The sequence below is a fragment of the Tenrec ecaudatus genome, chromosome 4 (genome assembly GCF_050624435.1).
Source record: "Tenrec ecaudatus isolate mTenEca1 chromosome 4, mTenEca1.hap1, whole genome shotgun sequence".
NCBI classification, from domain to species: domain Eukaryota; kingdom Metazoa; phylum Chordata; class Mammalia; order Afrosoricida; family Tenrecidae; genus Tenrec; species Tenrec ecaudatus.
Window position 1 is genome coordinate 163,113,812 of NC_134533.1, and position 19,822 is coordinate 163,133,633.

Sequence of the window (19,822 nt, forward strand, 5' to 3'; positions counted from 1 at the left end):
TTTCGAACCCACTCTCCCTCTACCCTCCCAGTATTGCCACTCACACCCCTGGTCCTGATCCTGAAGGTATTATCTGCCCTGGATTCCCAGTGCCTCCAGCTCCCATACGTACCAGTGTACATCCTCTGCTCTATCCAGACTTGCCTTGCAAGGTAGAATTCAGATCATGATAGTTGGAGAGGTGTGTGTGGGGGGAAGCATTTAAGGACTGGAGGAAAGCTGTATTCTTCATCAGTGCTACATCGCACCCTGACTGACTCATCTCCTCCCCTAGACCCCTCTGTAAGGGAATCACCATTGGCCAAAAATGGGCCTTGGGTCTCCACTCTGCACTTCCCCCTTCATTCACTATGGTAAGATTTTTTTTCTTATTCTGATGATGCCTTATACCTGATCCCTTCGACACCTCGTGATCGCACAGGCTGGTGTGCTTCTTTCATGTGGGCTTTGTTGCTTCGGAGCTAGATGGCTGCTTGTTTACCTTCAAGCCTTTAAGACCCCATACACTATCTCTTTTGATAGCCGGGCACCATCAACTTTCTTCACCACATGTGCTTGTTCACCCACTTTATCTTCAGTGGTTGTGTCGGAAAGGTGAGCATAATAGAATGCCAATTAATAGAAGAAAATATTCATGCATTGAGGGAGTACTTGAGTAGAGGCCCAATGTCCTTCTGCCACCTTAATATTAAACCTATAAATATAGGCACATAGATCTATTTCCCCATATATACATATTTGCATATGTACATGTCTTTGTCTAGACCTCTATAAATGCCCTTTGCCTCCCAGCTCTTTCCTCTATTTCCCTTGACTTTCCTCCTATCCCAGTATCATGCTCTGTTCCCCACTGGGTTTAAGCTATACTTCTCCTCTTTTGCATCAGGAATAAGTAGGTAAGAAAATGACTGACTGATGTTGCATCCATTGAAAGCATGTTACCCTGAGAGTTTCAACCTGCTGATCTGGTGGTTAGAAGCCAATACACGACCACTGCACAACCCTGGCTCCTTTAAGCAAAACCACTGGAACATATTTGAGGAGATTATAAAATATTTCTGGAAAAGAAAAGTAAGCCACTTTGTATGGAAGGACAACTAGAAATGCGGCTTACTGCACAGGATTGCATAAATGGTCAGGATTCTTCCTAGAATCCCCTACTTGAAAATAAAAGTAAGCCACACATTACAAGCAAGTTCTCTTTGAAAATTAATTTATTTTTGTGAGTGAATTTTTATTGAGAATGGAAGTTGTCAACTTCAATAGCAGCAAATGGAGAGTGAATAAGAAAACTCCCCATGGCCACAGATGTCCATGACCACAATATATTTGATCAGAGGCATTTCATTGTGTGACCCCAAAGTTTTTTACTAAGTAATGTATAATAATACTACAGCTCCTTCAAAAACTCAAGTAAGACTTCCTTTGTGGTTATTCAGTTATAGCCATACCAACCAGCTATCAATAAAGTAAGTTAACAAATCTTCTGAAGTCTCCTTGACTTCATTTCTCCTGTGATTCAGGAAAAATAGAAATCATTAAAAAGTCAACAAGCACTCATCGAATTATTACTAACTGCTGAACATTATACTGATATTAAAAACAGGTGGGGATGGAGCATGGTAGTAGGGCAGGAGGAAAGTCAAGGGAGATGGAGGAAGGAGCTGGGAGTCAAGGGGCATTTATGGAGGTTAGACAAAGACATGTACATGCAAAGACATGTACATGCAAATATATATGGATGGGGAAATAGATCTATGTGTCTATATTTATAGGTTTACTCTTAAGGTGGCGGAAAGACCTTGGGCCTCTACTCAAGCACTCCCTCAATGCATGAATACTTACTTTTATTAAATTGGCACTCTACGATGCTTACCCTCCTGACACAACTGCTGAAGCCAAAGTGGGTGAACAAGTAAATGTGGTGAAGAAAGTTGATGGTGCCCAGCTATCAAAAGAGAGAGTGTCTGGGGTCTTAAAGGCTTGAAGGGGAACAAGCAGCCATCGAGCTCAGAAGCAACAAAGCACACATGGAAGAAGCACACCAGCCTGTGCGATCACAAGGTGCCAAAGGGACCAGGTATAAGGCATCATCAAAATATATACCATAGTGAATGAGGGGGGAAGTGCAGAGTGGAGACCCAAAGCCCATTTGTCAGGTGAATGAAGGAGGAAGTGCAGAGTGGAGACCCAAGGCCCAAGTGTCGGCCACTGGAGATCCCCTCATAGAGGGGTCTAGGGGAGGAGATGAGTCAGTCAGGGTGCAATGTAGCACCGATGAAAAACACAGCTTTCCCCCAGATCCTGGATGCTTCCTCCCCCCAACTACCATGATCCGAATTCTACCTTGCAGGACTGGATAGAGCAGAGGTTGTACACTGGTGCATATAGGAGCCGGAGGCACAGGGAATCCAGGATGGATGATACCTTCAGGACCATGGGTGTGAGGGGCGATACTGGGAGAGTAGAGGGTGAGTGGGTTGGAAAGGGGGAACCGATTACAAGGATCTACATGTGACCTCCTCCCTGGGAGACGGACGGCAGAGAAGGGGGTAAGGGAGATTCTGGATAGGGCAAGATATGACAAAATAACAATGTATAAATTACCAAGGACACATGAGGGAGGGGGGAGCGTGGAGGGAAGGAAAAAAAAAAAAGAGGACCTGATGCAAAGGGCTTAAGTGGAGAGCAAATTCTTTGAGAATGATTGGGGCAGGGAATGTGCGGATGTGCTTTATACAATTGATGTATGTATATGTATGGATTGTGATAAGAGTTGTATGAGCCCCTAATAAAAGGTTAAAAATTAAACAAAAACATAAGTAAAGAAATCATCATTAAAGGTTATGAGGAGACTGACGTGAAAATAACCAGGATGGTACTGCTTGAAAAAAACCCTCTGAAAATAGAAACTGCTGGATCCACAGGAGAGCTGCATTGCCCAAATTGACAGGAAAGGGGAGAGCTACAGGAAAGAGCGGCTGAGAGGTGTCCTGTATTTCCTGAAAAGAACTCACCCTTTCCTACTTTGGTAGTTTCAAAGAGAGCATGGTTTTAACTTGGGATGTTTTTCATTTCTTCTATTGCAACTAGATTTCACACACTCATTTTGTGTGCTTGCTCTTACTTGATTCTCTGCTTTTGTCCTGCTCCAAGCCCTCCTTGACTTGGTGGGCTTTTCCTGCATGGCTGCATAGAACCTCGTTCAGACCGTTTAGTACTGAACTTCTGCTTCAATCAGGTTATGTGGTCAATGGCCTTCTAGAAATAAACATGTATGGAATTTGAAAATATAGATTCCTAGCCAAACCATTTTGATATTCTAGAAACTAAGTACCTAACGCATAAAGAATGTATTTATCTAACATTTGTAAACCACAGGAAGATAAAGGGAAAAGGAATTGGTATGAAAAATGAGCAAGTCATTATTTTTAATAAACCATGAAAACACTAATATATCACTGTATTACTACCATCTTACCCCCAAGAATTCAGTTTAATCATTTATTTCATTTTCCAACCTTTGAAATAGTGGTAATGCTAATAATAATTGTTCTTCCTTTATTTTTCAAAATCCTGAGTTTATTCAGAGGAAATAAAATTATCTTGAGCTGATTGGAAAATCTTATATAAATCTCAGTAGAGTGATATTATTAGGGTGTTATAATTATTTTTGCCAAAGGGCCTGAAATAATAAATCTTAGAATTGGTCAAATTTCCATAGATTGAATTAAAAATAATGAAAATTTATCTCCTAGGCTTCAAACTCAAGGCTTCTTGATTTGAAAAAAGAAACCAAGGGACTCATGACAGCACCAACTACTAAAACAGGTCAGCTATTTTCATGGCAACACTGTGTTCCATTCTCACTGTAGAAGCCACAGCGCTCATGATTCTGTGTCCTGAGTTCCTCTGCACTCTGATTCATCTCCCTGCTGGAGGATTTTGCCTTTGGTCCAGTTTGTTAGTCTGGATAAATAGAGAAACAAATCCACAGAAACTCATATGAATAAGAGAGAGTTTTATATAAAGGGTAGGTGCACATCAAGACAACATCCCAACCCAGTGCTGCGAAGCCACAAGGCCAACATTAACCCATATATCCAACAACAATCCACAGTCCTCCTCCATCTCACAAAACATATGCAATGACGCCATCTTCAGGAGGAAAGCCGAGTCAGTGAATGTGTAAGCATCTCAGCACTGGCAGGGGTCTCCACACAGGCACTCAAGCACCCAGGGCTGCATCAGGGTAGGTCCGTGTGGCTTCCTCTCAGGGATGTTTTATAGGAAGGGAGTCATTCCAGCTGAAGCAGGAAACTGGCCAAGGCAGCTGCACCCTGGTCTGACCATCAGAAAGCAAGAGACCTGAGAACTCGAAAGGCAAGGCTCACCGATCCATTTATCTCCCAGTCCTTCAATTAACCCCACATGTGTTTATCGGCCAGGTTGGCACAATAAACTTTAACTACATCATCCAGTATTAATATGAATTTGCATGATAAAGTGATGATGTTCTCTTCCATCCCTTATTTCAGGAAACGAGATAAAGGTTAGTGAAAGTTTATGTTATTCAGCTACATCCTAATGAAATTGCCAGAAGTAAATGAGCCAAAAGTGTGGATGGCTTTTGGCTAAATGGGTAATGTGAGAAGACCCATCTCCATGTATTTAGGACACACTTCTATACCATCCGTGGGATTTCTCCCAATGTCTGTGTAAGAGACACATCTTTTGGTGTGAATATAATAAGTGATTATTTATATTTGGTGATAAGAATAAACAAAATACTTGAAGGGATTTTGTCATATGTTCTTACTGGTAGGGTTCACATAAATTATATAAAACGGATGCATCATTTAAAGGTTTGAAATAATTTCCACAACAGAGCTAATCTTCATTTTATAATACAGACTAAAATATGATCTTATTAGCTATTTTCAAGTACATTTCCACCCTTGGCTCCCCTGTGGGTGTGAAGTGAAACAGCACTCCATGGTGTTTTTGAGGCCAAAACCTTTTGGAAGCAGATCACAAACTGAACTTCAAAGGAATATTTGGGTGGGTTTGAACAGCCCATCAGTCTCTTAGTAATCTGGTGTTTATCAATTTGTGTAAATTTGGGATTATGATTAGGAACAAGAGTGGGAAAACCGATGTCTTCTACATTCTCACGAATACAAAGCAACAAACTGTTCTTTTTACAAAAATATTTTATTAAAATGAAGAAATATTTTCATCAACACAAAGGATGACAAGTTTCATTAATCTACCATCCTAAGTACTTAGAAACATTAGAATTGTGTTAAGTTGCATTCTCTAGAGGAGCAAAACCATTTACCCTTTCATGTGTGTGTATAGAAAGAGATTTACACGAAGAAATGGTTTATGCAGTCGTAGAAATAAAGAAGTCTAGCCCCGTTCAGAGCCCATATGTCAGACATAACTAGCTGGAGGCTTCTCCCGACTCATTTAGCTGTAGGAGCTGACAAATAAGATGCAGGAAGACAAAGCAGGAAAGCACGGGCAGGTGAATATAGAGCTGAATGAGTAAGAGGCCAGTCAATGAACCTAAGGTCAGCAGTCAGCTAATGGCTCCTGGGATAAGCAAGGGATGCCAAGGGGGAATCTATGAGCCAGATGCACGGTTCCAGGTGTACCTGCAGGTGACGGAGCAGGAAATAGCTCTCCTCTGCCCAGCATCGCTCTTCCATAAAAGGCAGTGCCACCAGTCGGAGACCTGATGAACAGGTTGGGCTCCACCTCTATTTCCAACCAGGTCTGTCGAGTTGATATTAAGTCTAACAGTCCCCAAAATGATTCTGTATTTTGAGAATTTATATTTTAATAGTAGCTACTGAATAATTACTGAATGTGTGACCGGCTTTAACCTTAGTGACTTATGTAAATACTGTTTACTCATATTAGTTTTCTAGCCTTACCATTAGTTGTGCCCAAATATATATTTCAAACTAACCTGTCTCAGAATCAGCAGATAAATTACAATTTTAGGCATTCGCACCTGATAATAATGATTTATAAGTTGGATAACAAACATGATTTATCTTGTCTCAAAGTTTTCCTTAAATTAAGCCTGTTCCTATTATCTATTAGTAGATAATCTACTCCATAACTGAATAGCTCCACACAGTGACAAATTTTGTTTTCCTCTAGAACCTGCCATTTCAGCAGGCCTCAGTGGCCAAAGCTTATCCCTGCTCCCCGTGGCATCCGAAGCTCTGGGCCAGTGTACTCCATCATCAGAGAATCACTGGGCATGTCTCTGGTACTTCAGGATGCTCCATAATCTGCACTTGCCACCAGAATGACCCACATGCAGCCTTTCTATGTCGTAACCTGGCTTCCTCATGTCACGTGACTTGATCCAAGGGAAAAGCCCCCATGAGAAACAGAATCATGCCAGGCTGAATTGTTTTCTGTGACCTACCTTGAGAAGTCATAAAGTGTCACTTCTGTCACATTCCATGTATTAGGAGAGAGATATTCGAACTACCCTACACAAAGCCACTCACTGTTATTGATTTCAACCCATGGTAGTCTTACATATGTAGAGTAAAATTGAATTATTTTTCTCTTTACTGTGTAATAATTCTGAATTGTTTTAAGTTGTTATCATTTTCTTTTATTTTTAAGTCATTTTATTGGGGACTCATACCACTCTTATCACAATCCATTCATTCATTGTGTCAAGCATATTTGTACATTTGTTGCCATCACCATTCTCAAAACATGTTCTTTCTACTTGAGCCTTTGGTATCAGCTCCTCATTCTTCCCCTTCCTTCTCCCGCCATCCCTCCCTCATGAACCCTTGATAATGTATAAATTATTATTATTTTTCATGTCTTATACTGTCCGATGTCTCACTTCACCCACTCTTCTGTTGTTCATCACCCAGGGAGGGGATTATATGTGATTGGTTTCCCTTTTATCCCCCCTACCTTTCCCTGACCCTCCTGGTATTGCTACTCTCTCTTATTATTAGTCCTGAGGGATTTATCTGTCCTGTTTTCCCTGTGTCTCCAGCTCTTGTCTGTACCAGTGTACATCCTCTGGTCTAGCCAGATTTGTAAGGTAGAATTAGGATCATGATAGTGAGGTGGGAGGAAGCATTAAAATACCAGAGGAAAGTTGTATGTTTCATCGGTGCTATACTGCACCTGGACTGGTTTGTCTCCTCCCTGCGACTCTTCTATAAGGGGATGTCAGTTGCCTACAGAAGGGCTTTGAGTCTCCACTCTGCACTCCCCCTCATTCACAATGATATGATGTTCTTTGAGGCCTGATACCTAAACCTAGGGACACCTCATGATACAACTCAGTGGCATGAAGCAGGGAACCAATAGAGAGGTCTAAGGGGCTGACCCAATCCCAACTACATGGACAGCCCCACTCTGCAGAAGAATTCACTTCAGAGGACAGCACTGAAGCTACAGCTCAGGGAGAGGGACAAGTCAGAATAGAGCACACAGGAACAAATGAAGGGAGAGCAAGAGAGAGTAGAGCACATCCTGCCCCCCCCCATCCCTGAGGAGGAGAAAAATTGAATTTCATAGTGTTTTCAAAATGGTTACATTTTGGAAATTATTTGCTAGACCTCTTTCCCCCCAAACTTTCCAAATACCACAAGGTGTCTTTGAACTACAAAGTTTGGGGTTCTTAGTCAAACATGAGTATAACCTATACTCAAGGGGAAGGGAATTAGCCTTCATGTTCTAAGAGCATGTGTGGTGTGTGTATATATATATATATATACATATATTTACATATATATATAATCTTTGGAAAATATAAACTACAACAATGCCACAATGCCTTTAGCATCATTTTAATCCATTGACTTACTCTAAATATACCTCTACCTTATACATTTTTTAACCTTATTTTTCAATCATTCCGGAGATGGAAAGAAAATTGACCTAGTGTCAATTAGCTAGGGTGAGGAGGAATTGTTTTCAAGATATATTTAATAAAATTATTTGTTTTGTATTAACATTATAAGCGAATTGTTTAACATCTATTGCAAAAGGGCACCAATAAGTGGAACCTAAGAATTAAATTCAGAAGTAGTCCAAAACAATTTCCAGGCTTGAATAGATCAATCATTGTTCTTTGCAGACACATTTTTAGGTGGTACATTTTAAAAAGCTTTACATAAGTGTCTTCTGAGGCTAATGAGGAAGTTGCACTCATGCTGCCATTATTTTCTCTGGAACATTTCAAACCAGCAGTCTCTGCCTCCTTATCACCTGTAGCTGTGGCAAAAGACGGCTTCCATATAAATGAATGAGAGAAGGTATCATAAAAGATTGATTTCAGCTGCCCCAGTTTTCTTATTTATTTCCAACACTCTGCCCATTTACCATGAGCTTCTTCACATTTCAGCAACAGCTCGTCGTCTTTGAGGACAAATTGTGCTATTTACTTCTGTCCTCGGAGAAAACGAATGGTTTAGTGGGTGAGATGCCCAGAACAATAAGGAAAACTTGTGCTGTGTGTTCCCAACAGAATAAATTGATCTTCTGTAAATCACTCCCAGCTCAGTCATGACAGGTCCCAGAACTGCACAGACTTATTTTCTTTTCCCTCGACACAACTTCAAAGCCTTTCACAAGAAAAATCAACAGTGTGATGTTATGCAGGTATGTAGACTCACCACAAAGTCATGGAAGCAGAATATTTATAATAACCAGAATATTTCATCATATTTTATACAACGTAATGCATACATACCCACATGCGCATGGAATTTTAACTTTAATGGCAAAACACTTTAAGTAAAGTAAGTACAAGTAAATATGTCAGAAGAAATTTATGTCCTCCTTAGAAAAATCAGAACAAATTAATTATAAAGTATAATCAAGTATTTTGGTATGTGTTATGATAGTTTTAGTTGCTCAATATTATAGCAGGGTGTAGGGAATTTTTAAATTATATTATCATTTGCAACCTTTATGATTTAGTGGATCCATGTTGACCAACTGACTGCAACATCTTCAAAAAACATCAGATGTTCCAAGGGAGCTAATCCTAGAAAGGCTTATATTCTCAGAATCCGACAGGTGCAATTCAACCCTGTCCTAGAAGGTTGCAATGAACCAAAACAGAATTCACGGTAGTGAATTTGAAGCTGGATTTTTGAACCCAGTTATATATGTTACATAACATATAATGTTTAAAATATTTTTCTATGCTATGCTTTAATCTAACTCATATTCTAGTATTAATTATTTACATGAATGATAACATTGTTACCCTTTTCCCCCCGAAAGTAAGACATCCCCCGAAAATAAAACCTACTTACAGTTTTGGCTCTCACTGAAATATAAGGCATCCCCTGAAAATAAGACCGCCCGGAAAATAAGACTCCCAGAAGCTACCGTAACTCTGTACTCTGGACCATAGTGACGGGCGCTGCACAAGTCACTGTTGGCCGCAGCGCAGCCGGAGCTGACAGGAAGTGCGAGGTCTCTTTTAATAAAACAATAAAACAATAAACAATAAATGTGTACTGTCTTCTTCTTCATGAAAAATTAAGACATGTCCGGAAAATAAGACCTAGTGCATCTTTGGGAGCAAAAATTAATATAAGACACTGTCTTCTTTTCGGGGAAACAGGGTGCCTACCATCAAGTTGGTTCCAACCCAAAGGGACCCTATGCACAGCCGAAACCATGCCCAGTCCCGCACCATCCTCACAATTGTCCCTATACCAGCACCCATCCTTGCAGCCCCTGTATCAACCCATCTCCTGGAGAGTTGACTCTTTTCACCGCCCCTGCACTTTACCAAGCAATGATGTCTCTCAAGGGACTAGGTTCTCCTGACAATATACCCAAAGAATGTAAGACAAAGCCTTGGCTTTCTTGTCGCTAATGAGCATTCTGACCATTCTTCCAAGACAGATAAGTTTGTCCTTTCCGCAGTCCATAGTACTTTCAATATTTACGCCCAGCTTCACATACAAATGCAATGATTCTAATCAGTCGTTATGCGCTGTCCGACTTTCACATGTATATGAAGCCATGGAAAATAACATAGATTGGGTCAGGTACACTTTAGTCTTCGAAGACTTAAAAAATCCTTGCTTTTCAATACTCTAAAGAACGCTTGTACAGCAGATTTACCTAATGCAACTTGTCTTTTTAGCTCTTGACTTAAAATATCATATAATTTTATTGATCTGAAATTCACCTGTCATATATTTCCATACTTATGACCCTTTTAAAAAGAGCTGTAATACATCATTACAATCAATTCGAGGGCTCCCTCTCCTGTCCTGATCGCTTGGCTTTTCTTCCATGAGCATTGAGTGGATCCATTGAGTGAAATCTTTGACAACTTCAAGCTCAAGAGAGCATTTATCATGATGCCATCTAGTGGTTCAGTTGTGAGGATGCTGGTCTTTACAGTGAGTTGGAAGGCATCCTGAAGGCTGTCATTCTTAATCTTCATCAGGAAGTGCTTCAAGGTCTTTTTATTTTCAGTAAGCAAGGCTGTGTCGGTTGAATATCTCAGGTTGTTAAAAAGGCTTCCTGTAATTCTGATGCCACATGATTCTTCACCTAATTAAGCTTGTCTGATGATTTGCATAGCACACGGGTGGAATAAGTATGGTGCGAGACGAAAACCCTGACACAAACTTTCCCTCCTTTTAAACCAAGCAGTATTCCCTTGTTCCATTTCCACGACTACCTCTTGATCCACGTACAAGTTCCACTTGAGTACAGTGAAATATTCTGGATCTCCAATTCTTCTCAAAGTTATCCATAGTTTGTTATGATTCAGACACTCAAATGCCTTGGCATAGTAAATATCTTCTGACATCAGCAATGATATCCCTGGTCCCAAGTCCTCTTCAGAATCTGGCCTGAACCTCTGGCAGCTCCCTGTCAAGGTACTGATGCAACCTTTGTTGGATGATCTTCAGCAACATTTTACTGGCATGTGATATAAATGATATTGTTCTATAAATTGATCATTCTGGTGGATCGCCTGTCTTTGGAATGGGTACAGATATGGATCTCCTCCAGTCAGTGGCCAAATGGATTTCTTCCAGATTCCCTGGCATAGAGAAGTGCTTCCAGTGTTCCATAAGTTAACCTGAATGCGCGCCAATTATAGTGATACTGAAGGGAGATTTAATAGAGGAGTATATACCTCAATGTAAAACTCAATTTCCACTCAATATTTGCTTTTTTAATACATGACTTCTACTGCTTCTAAGTTCTTAAATTACACTATAATCATAAAATATATAAGATTTTCAGAAAGGAGAGTCAACTATTTATTATGCCAAACATATTTGACAAAAAAATACATATTCAAAAGTTTTGTTGTCACAAGTGTTATTTGTTGATAATTTTATTCTCATTGAACAGTTTAAGAGATGAAGCAACTCTTATTTACCCCATCTTTCTCTATATCCAACAAAATACTCTTTTCAATTACACAAATATAAGTGACAATTAAGTGCAGTTAAAAGATAAAATGAACCCTGGCTTTCTAAAACAATGAGCAAAGAGAAGAAATGTGCTCAGTAATATTATCTCAATGATCAAAAATCAGCAACAATATATGTGGTATGAATTTCACATGGGATATTTTAGTTGTATGTTTTTTCACTTTGAATTATAAAATGATCTATTTACCTCCCCTCTATATTTTTGCTGAATACCTCTTCTCAAAGACATTTCTTTAGTAAATCCAATTTTATAAAGCCCATCATGATGTGATTTGACAGACTAACACAGTTCTTGATATTATCAAAAGTATTACAATGATTTTCACGTAGAGTGGTTAAAAAACCCTTATTGATTATTTTGAAAATTTCTTTTTTAGTTATTTATTTTTATATTCTCTCTGTGTTAGAGAAGGATCTCTAGAGAAAGGAAACCAGAAAACTTATGAATATATATATTATACGTATATTTATACAATGAGAAGGAGTATGACAGCTAATTAGTCCACACAGCAGTACAGAGGCTAAGTTCAACTCACTTCTTGAAACAATTACTATAATATACTGGAAGTTCTTCAACTTATGTGGGCTGCCTGGTTCAAGGTCAAAAGCAGACAACAGAGTCTTCACTCAGGCAAGCTGCCCACAGGGAGCAAGCAGCATGGTAGATAATTTTCACCCCGTAGACCCATCCATAGAGCCCCAAAACATCTTAGCAGCTTACACTACGTTCTTGTTGCTGTCACGTTCTTTGGTGTTAGTTCTGACTCACAGAAAACCTATGTACAACCCGAAAAGCACAGCTGGGTCCTGTGAAGTTGTCATAATTGCTGTTATTTCAGAGTCCCTCTTGGAGTCAGTGGGTCAATCCACATGCTCCAGAAGTGTCCTCATTACTGCTGGCCTCTTCCTTTTCCAAACATGTCTTTTCCCAGGGCTCTTCTAGTAACATGCCCCAACTACATGAGACAAAGCCTCACCAGCCACGCTCACGGCTAAGGAGAATCACCACTGTACTTCTGCCTAGACTATTGAAATCAGATGTGAATACACACATTTAATAGTTTCCCAAATCTATAATCCAGGCTTTTCCAAGAATGTGTTAATTATATATAAATTATATTATATTAATATTTAAGTCAATTTATTTTACATATGAATTAGCTCTTGTAGAACCATATAGAACTTCTATTAATGCCTATGTAAAATTCTCTGTGACATTCTAAAGCAAGTTTGTTTGTTTGTTTGTTTGTTTGTTTGTTTGTTTTGATCAGGTGAATGTAATTGCAAAATATTATTGCTTTAGTTGACTCATTGATTTCACCCAAGAGAGCATATCATGTCAGAAATAAAAAGAGTTTAAAAAGAATAATAAATGAATCTTTACTCATCTAACATACATGTCTGTTCTGAATATAATCTATAATGTGTATCATGCTGCATTTCAAGTAATAAAATAGAAAGCTTTGCTCCTTGACAGTATACTTCATGAGCTTTGTCACATCTGTTATATCGTTTCTGGTGGAATTATGAAAAGTGGCTTTAAGTTTATCATACTAAATGACATTATTTTATAAAGGACTGTGTTATTTGGTGTAGAAGAATAGGAGGAATTGTAGGCTTTATCTAACAAATATATCAATATTCATTATATAAGTTTAAACCTCCATATAGGGAAGTATTACAAAAAGAAGAAATTTTCTACCTCAGTTCATGTTTTATTTTATATAAAAGAAAAATAATGCCTCTAAGGTTGAAAAGTACCCATGGTTATAGCAGATGGAAAATTGAAAAGTTTACAAATGATATAAAGCTCTTAAGTCTATAAAAATAAGCTAGTAAAAAAGTTTTTCTAAACATAATTCAGAACTTTTCTGGAACAGTTCAAACTCAAGTTATGTTGCTCCATCCAAAATATGCATGTATTCAACTTATTTTTATTTATAAAATGTAAAATATCCTAAACTATGATTTCATCTGATACAACCATTCTTATCTACCTAGCTCTGTTTCTCAGAATTTTCTTTATTCAAAACTTTGTCCAGTTGCTTAATAAGCAATTTTAGTGATGTTATCAACTTGTAGGTTAAAGTATTCTTAGGTGGAATATCAACAAAATTGCTTAATGTGTAAAACTGTTTCCAAAGTAACATTTTTTCAATCCACATATATCATAAGCGCCTTAAAGACAACAATGGTGAAATATTGTCTCCCACACTTTGGACATGCTATCAGGAGAGACGAGTCCTTGGAGAAAGATATCATGCTTGGTAAAGTGGAGGGGCAGCGGAAAAGAAGGCGCTTGAGAAGAGGGATTGGCATAGTGGCTGGAACAATGGCTCTAATATAAAAATAGTAGTGAGGATGGTGTGGGCCAAGCATTGCTTCTTTCTGTTGTCCATGTTGTCCACATTATAGCAGTAGTGGAAAGTTCCATTTGGCTCTTCCAGCCAAAGTCTCTAACTCCCCTACCAATTGTACATTCTACTTGATGAGATCAAAATTTAGAATGATATGATATATGTACTAAATCCCATCTAATAATAAAAATAAAGATAAAAATAATAAAAGTTTTGTCAAAAAGACCTTTCTCTGAATGGGTCTAGTGGGAAGGTGGGAGAAGATACTGATAGTATTTCCCTGTGCATAATTGTCAACAGCACCTTGCTGTGTATAAATGGGCCCTCTGAGAAGCAGGAGGAGGGATCTCATTACCAGGAAGAGCCAGGAGTGGAGCATGTCCTCTGGACCCAAGTTATCTACACAGTGAACCACCTGCATCCAGATGAGAGCTATACCATCAGAGAAGCAGTAGCAGAACCAGGAGCTAGAGCATGGAACAGGGTCATGAACTTCCCATCCCATGGAGCAAGTTAAGATGACTGCTTTTGTGTAGAAGGCTGGTTTGTTGTGTAGGGTACTTCTGGGCACCTAAATGAGGAAGTTGGACTTGTTGACCCACGACAGTGGTGCTGAGTGCTTTTGGACTAAGGCTTACTGAAGTGGGGGTCTTCTGCCCCACTTTGCTGACCCATGGAGTGTGAGCTGGATGCCTTCAGGGTGAGGCTTACAAGCAGAGTGATCTGCCATTTATTAGCAGACCTGAAACTTTATAGCATGTCCTGGTAAACTACTAGCCCTAGCATTTCTCACACACATTACAACTTGTTAACATCCTCACTAAACCTTTTAATCATGAATTTTAATTGAGTTTTTATGCAGTCATTACAATGGATATTGGAACCCAGAGAGATCAAGTAAAAAATATTAATTAAGACCACTCAATAATGAGTTGGAACCAATTCAAGATCACCTAACCACAAGGCTTAAGTATGGTAATAAATAAGGAATGGGTGCATAATTGTCAGAATCAATGAATTAACACCCTTGAAATAGCATTAAATTACTAAATAAAGCATATTTTAGGGCAGTCAGAAAATGTCCCTTTTTATGAATATTGAAATTAAGGTTTATGAATTAAGAAGAAGTAACAACCAGAGGGTGTCTAGATATCTAAATTCAGTGCTGTTTAATGAAGTATAAAGTAACTGGGAAGAGAGGAGAGAGGTGCATATAGGAATGCCACACCTTAATTACTAACTCCTTTCACCTGTACATACTTTCAACCACTTCTCCTAATCTATTTAAATTGTTCTAATTCTATTACCTGAATACTAAATAAATATTCACAAAATAATATTCAAAGAGCACTTTCCTAAAGCTATGAGTTGGAGACTGCCAGTATATCCAAAGTTTATTGTTTTGTTTGTTCCTGTTAGTCTCGTGAAAAGTCTTAGATAAAAGACACGCGCATGCGCACATGTGTGTGTGTGTGTGTGTGTGTGTGTGTGTGTGTGTGTGTGTGTGTTGTGGCTTAAATGTAGTCAACCATTGTTTATTAGTCAAGAAATGATCAGTAAAAATAAGGTAGATGCTGGTGCCAGAGGAAGACATTTTAAATGACTTGGTGAAGTTATTCTTATTCACCTTGAAAACGAGAAGTACAGAGAAGGCATGGTGTCTCCAGAGAATATGTAGCAACAACCATGAAATAAAAAGGAGAGCTGTAAACACCAATCAACACAGGGAGCACAGAAATCAGTTTACGGTCATATCTGTCAAGAGATATGACATGAGCCATAATTTCTAACGTAATATTGAGTAGAAAGGTCCACATTTCTACTTTCTAACTTATATGGTGTCTCCTGTTCCAAAGTTAAAGTAGGTAAAAGTAGTCTATTAAGTGATTAATGGGAGTAAACATTCCTAATTGTACTGATTACACTTCTAAAACATGTCGAATCAATAACAGCGAGAGCCGGTGGTGAAAAACTTTCACAAAGGTGCTAGTCACGCTCTCCCCTAGGGCGGCTGTTTTTAAACTCCCTGATCAAAAACAGCCCATTGGCTTACTCTGTACAAGACAGAGGATGCAAATCATTTATTCTGAGGCACTTGCCTTCCAGTGTGCGCCTCACAGCCTGTGGGAGAATGTTTGTGCCAATAGCAGCCCTTACCCTTTGAAGAACAGGGACTGCTAATATCATCGACTTTTCCCGGTGATGGCATCTCACATTACACAAGCTCTTCTCAAGGTCGTTCAATCCATTAGTTGCCGGGTTACACCGCCCAGTTACAAAGTGTTTCATGCTTTAGAAAGTCAGGTTTTTCTGACTCTTTTGCCTTTCTCTTACTACTACACTAAAATATCATTGAACCAAAAAAAATGTTTTGAGGTCCGTTTCTTTTCATGAGGAGTATTATATATTTATTCAAAATCATCTGGTTTGAACTTGACTCTATCTTATTAAGTTCTGCATAAAGATCTTGTCTGTACTCTACAGAGCCCAAGATGAAGTGCTCTTCTATTGAGTAGATTTAGCGAACACACTACAGATAACGTGCCATACTTTAACCTAATATTTGGCATCTGGGAATAATCAGTAAAAATATGACAAAGGTATTGCCAATGAGATCAATTATGATCAAACATCATAACATGTGACTGGTTAGTGGGGAAGAGGTATGTCATAAAACTAACGCATCAAACCTAAATGTGGTAAAGTAAAATCAACAACCTGAAGAAGCAGTCAGTTTACATTTATTTCTGATTGATTATCCATTTTATTTTCCAGGACTTACTTAGTTTACAGTGTCCCAAAGTCTGGCTTATTTGTTCCATGTAGATGACAAGTGCTTCAGTACATTGTATGGATCAAAGTATTCAGTAATTTCACCTAAAAATTTCTTTGCATTTTTTCCCTCATAAGCTTTCCAAATCGATGTTTTCTAACATTTTATGATTTCCCCTGAATATAATTTTATTAATTATTCACTTCATTTATCTTTTACATTTTTAGTTCATCTAGTAAACCTTTTTCAAAATTCAGCGTTTCTGGGTTTGCTTTTTTTAAGTTTTGCTATTATACATGAATCATTGAAGCTTGATAGCCAAAGTTGCCCATTATCTCTTGGTTCCTAAATTCTCACTTACTGGTTTCTCTCCCTACCATTTTATTAAATGCTTCTTTTAAAGATAGCCAATGATTCATCTTCTTAGTACATTGACTACTAGCAGGCACTGACACTAATGATCATTCTAGTCTACCCTAGTTCAATAAATAACAATTATGTATAATCAGGTCCCTTGAACTGTGTCATCCACAAGATCACTAGTTCTGCCTCCTTACATAGATGCTCAGGTTTCTTTGGTGATTTACAACTTCAGGCTAGTGAAATCTTTTTGAAAAATTAGGAATATACATATTATTTATTTGGAAAACTGATTCATTTTCTCCCTTCAAAACTGGCATTCCTTGGTGGAAATCTCTAATTCTCTCAGGTCAGCTTTTTAAAAGAGATTAAGATAATAAAAAATTCTGTTCTGTTTACTCTAAAATATTAATAATTTTCCTAGGAATATATAACATACGTTACAATTTTCCATGCCCTGCCTTAACTATTTTTATTTGATGTCAACTTTTTTTAAAAAAGACTCCAAAATTTCTTTTAAATATTTGAATTGCTTGTTTTAAATAGATGATGCATTTATAAAAATATTATCCTAAAATTAACATAATTTATGTAAATGTAACATGCCTTCTAAGCTATTGGTTTAAGTAATAACTGCATTGGTCATTCACAAATTAGGATATATTACCTAAAAGTTTAACCAATATTTAAAGAGGCAGACCCACTCTTCCCTTTAAACATAAACTATAAGGTAACATGTGCACAGGTAGAATACGGCAAATTCTATTTCTCGATTGCATAACATAATAATACCTTAGCCCATTTTGATTATACATAAACATAGACACTTTGAAAATGAAGATTTCTACATCCAAAGTAAGTTACGGACCTGGAAACCCCTAGGAGCAGCCTAATCAGTTCTATTGGGTCACTGTGGTTCTGAACCAGATTAACTCAGTGTTTTGAGTCATTTTGATTTTCAAAACTAACAGTTATGAACATCCAAGAATATTTGCTATTAAGAGTTTGTGATTGATTAATCTTTCTCCCGCCCAGCCTGCTTGTCTTTGCAGTTTTAAGAAAATGGGTTGCTCAGACCTATAGCATTCACAGTGTTTGGCTTAACTGAGCTGACTCTGATGGTGTCATTTAGCATTTTTAAAATACCCATGTTGAAACAAGAAACCTACATAATCAATTTGTAAATCAGTCTTCATTATTCCAAATTTAAATTAAGAAAATAAAGCCTAAAGGATATTAAAACTAAAAACCTGTTTCTTAGTCATACACTTTCCACAGGGGATTGATATTCTATGAATTTCTTTAGGGCATGATTGCCTTAATTTAAATTTGAAAAAATGAAGGATGAGTTCTTCCAATTACATAGAGTATTTGCAGAATTCAACATTTATTGCTTTCCCTTCGTGGAATATAATTAAAATCCCTAAACACAGATCTAATTATCATATATTTTTGTTTTCATTCTTTCTTTTCCTGATTTTTAAAAAATCATTTTATTGGGGGCTAATGCAACTTATCACAATGCATACATACATCCACTCTATGTCAAGCACATTTGTACATTTGTTGCCCTCATCAGTCTCAAAACATTTGCTGTAGATTTTAGTAATGAGCCCTTTGCCAATGTGTCATTACTAAAAATCCTCTCCCAGTCTGTGGGTTGTCTTGTCACCCTCTTGGTGAAGTCTTTCAAGGTGCACAGGTACTTTATTCTTATTAGATCCCATTTGTCGATTTCCAGTTCACCTGTGTGTGTACCCTTCCCTATTGCAGTGAGCCTATGAGCTCCCTGGGCCAGTGCTCTGAGGTTAGTCCCAATTCCCTCCTTAATGGTCCTAATGGTGGGGTTTAACTTCTAGGTCTGTGATCCACCTTGAGTTTATTCTTGTGCATGGGGTGAAGGAAACGTCTTGTTTCATCTTTCTACATGTGGATATCCATTGTTTCCAGCACCACTTGTTAAAGAGGGCATCCGCTTCCCACTTGATGTTTTTGGGACCCTTGTCAAAGATCAGTTATCTATATGCTGATGATTTTACTCTTGGGCTTTCTATTCTTTTCCACTGGTCTGAGTGTCTGTCGTTGTGCCAGTACCACGCTATTTTGACCACTGTAGCTGTGTAATAGGCATTAAAATTGGGTAAGGCGAGTCCTCCAACTGTGTCCTTCTTCTTGAGGAGTTCTCTGCTAATTCTGGGTTTCTTCCCTCTCCATATGAAATTGGTGGTCAGTTTTCCAATTCTTTAAAGAAGGTTGATGGTATTTGACTTGGTATAGCATTGAACCTGTAAAGTGCTTTAGGTAGGACTGTTATCTTCACTGTGTTGAGCCTACCAATGCATGAGCAGGGGAGGGTCATCCATTTGTGGAGGTCGCTTTTGGTTTCCTGTAATAGAGTTTTATAATTATGCTTATATAGGTCTTTAGTATTTTTGTTAAATATATTCCTAGGTGATGAGGACCCAATGCCCATCTGTAGGCAGCTGGACATCCCTTGCAGAGGGGTAGTGGAGAGGAGATGAGTCACTCAGGGTTCAGTGTAGCAACGATGAAACTCAAAACCTGCCTCTAGTTCTTGAATGCTTCCTCCCCTCCTAATTATCATGATCCCAATTCCACCTTGCAAACCTGGTTAGACCAGAGGATGCATAGCAGTGCAGTAGGGATCTGGAAACATGGAATCTAGGATGGATAAACCCCTCAGGACCAGCAGTGGGAGTGGAGACACCGGGAGGGAAGGAGATGTAGAAAGGGGGAACCGAACTCGGGGATCTACATGTAACCTCTTCTCTGGGAGATGGGCAATGGGAAGGTGGGTGAGGGGAGATGCTGGGCAGTGTAAGATAAGA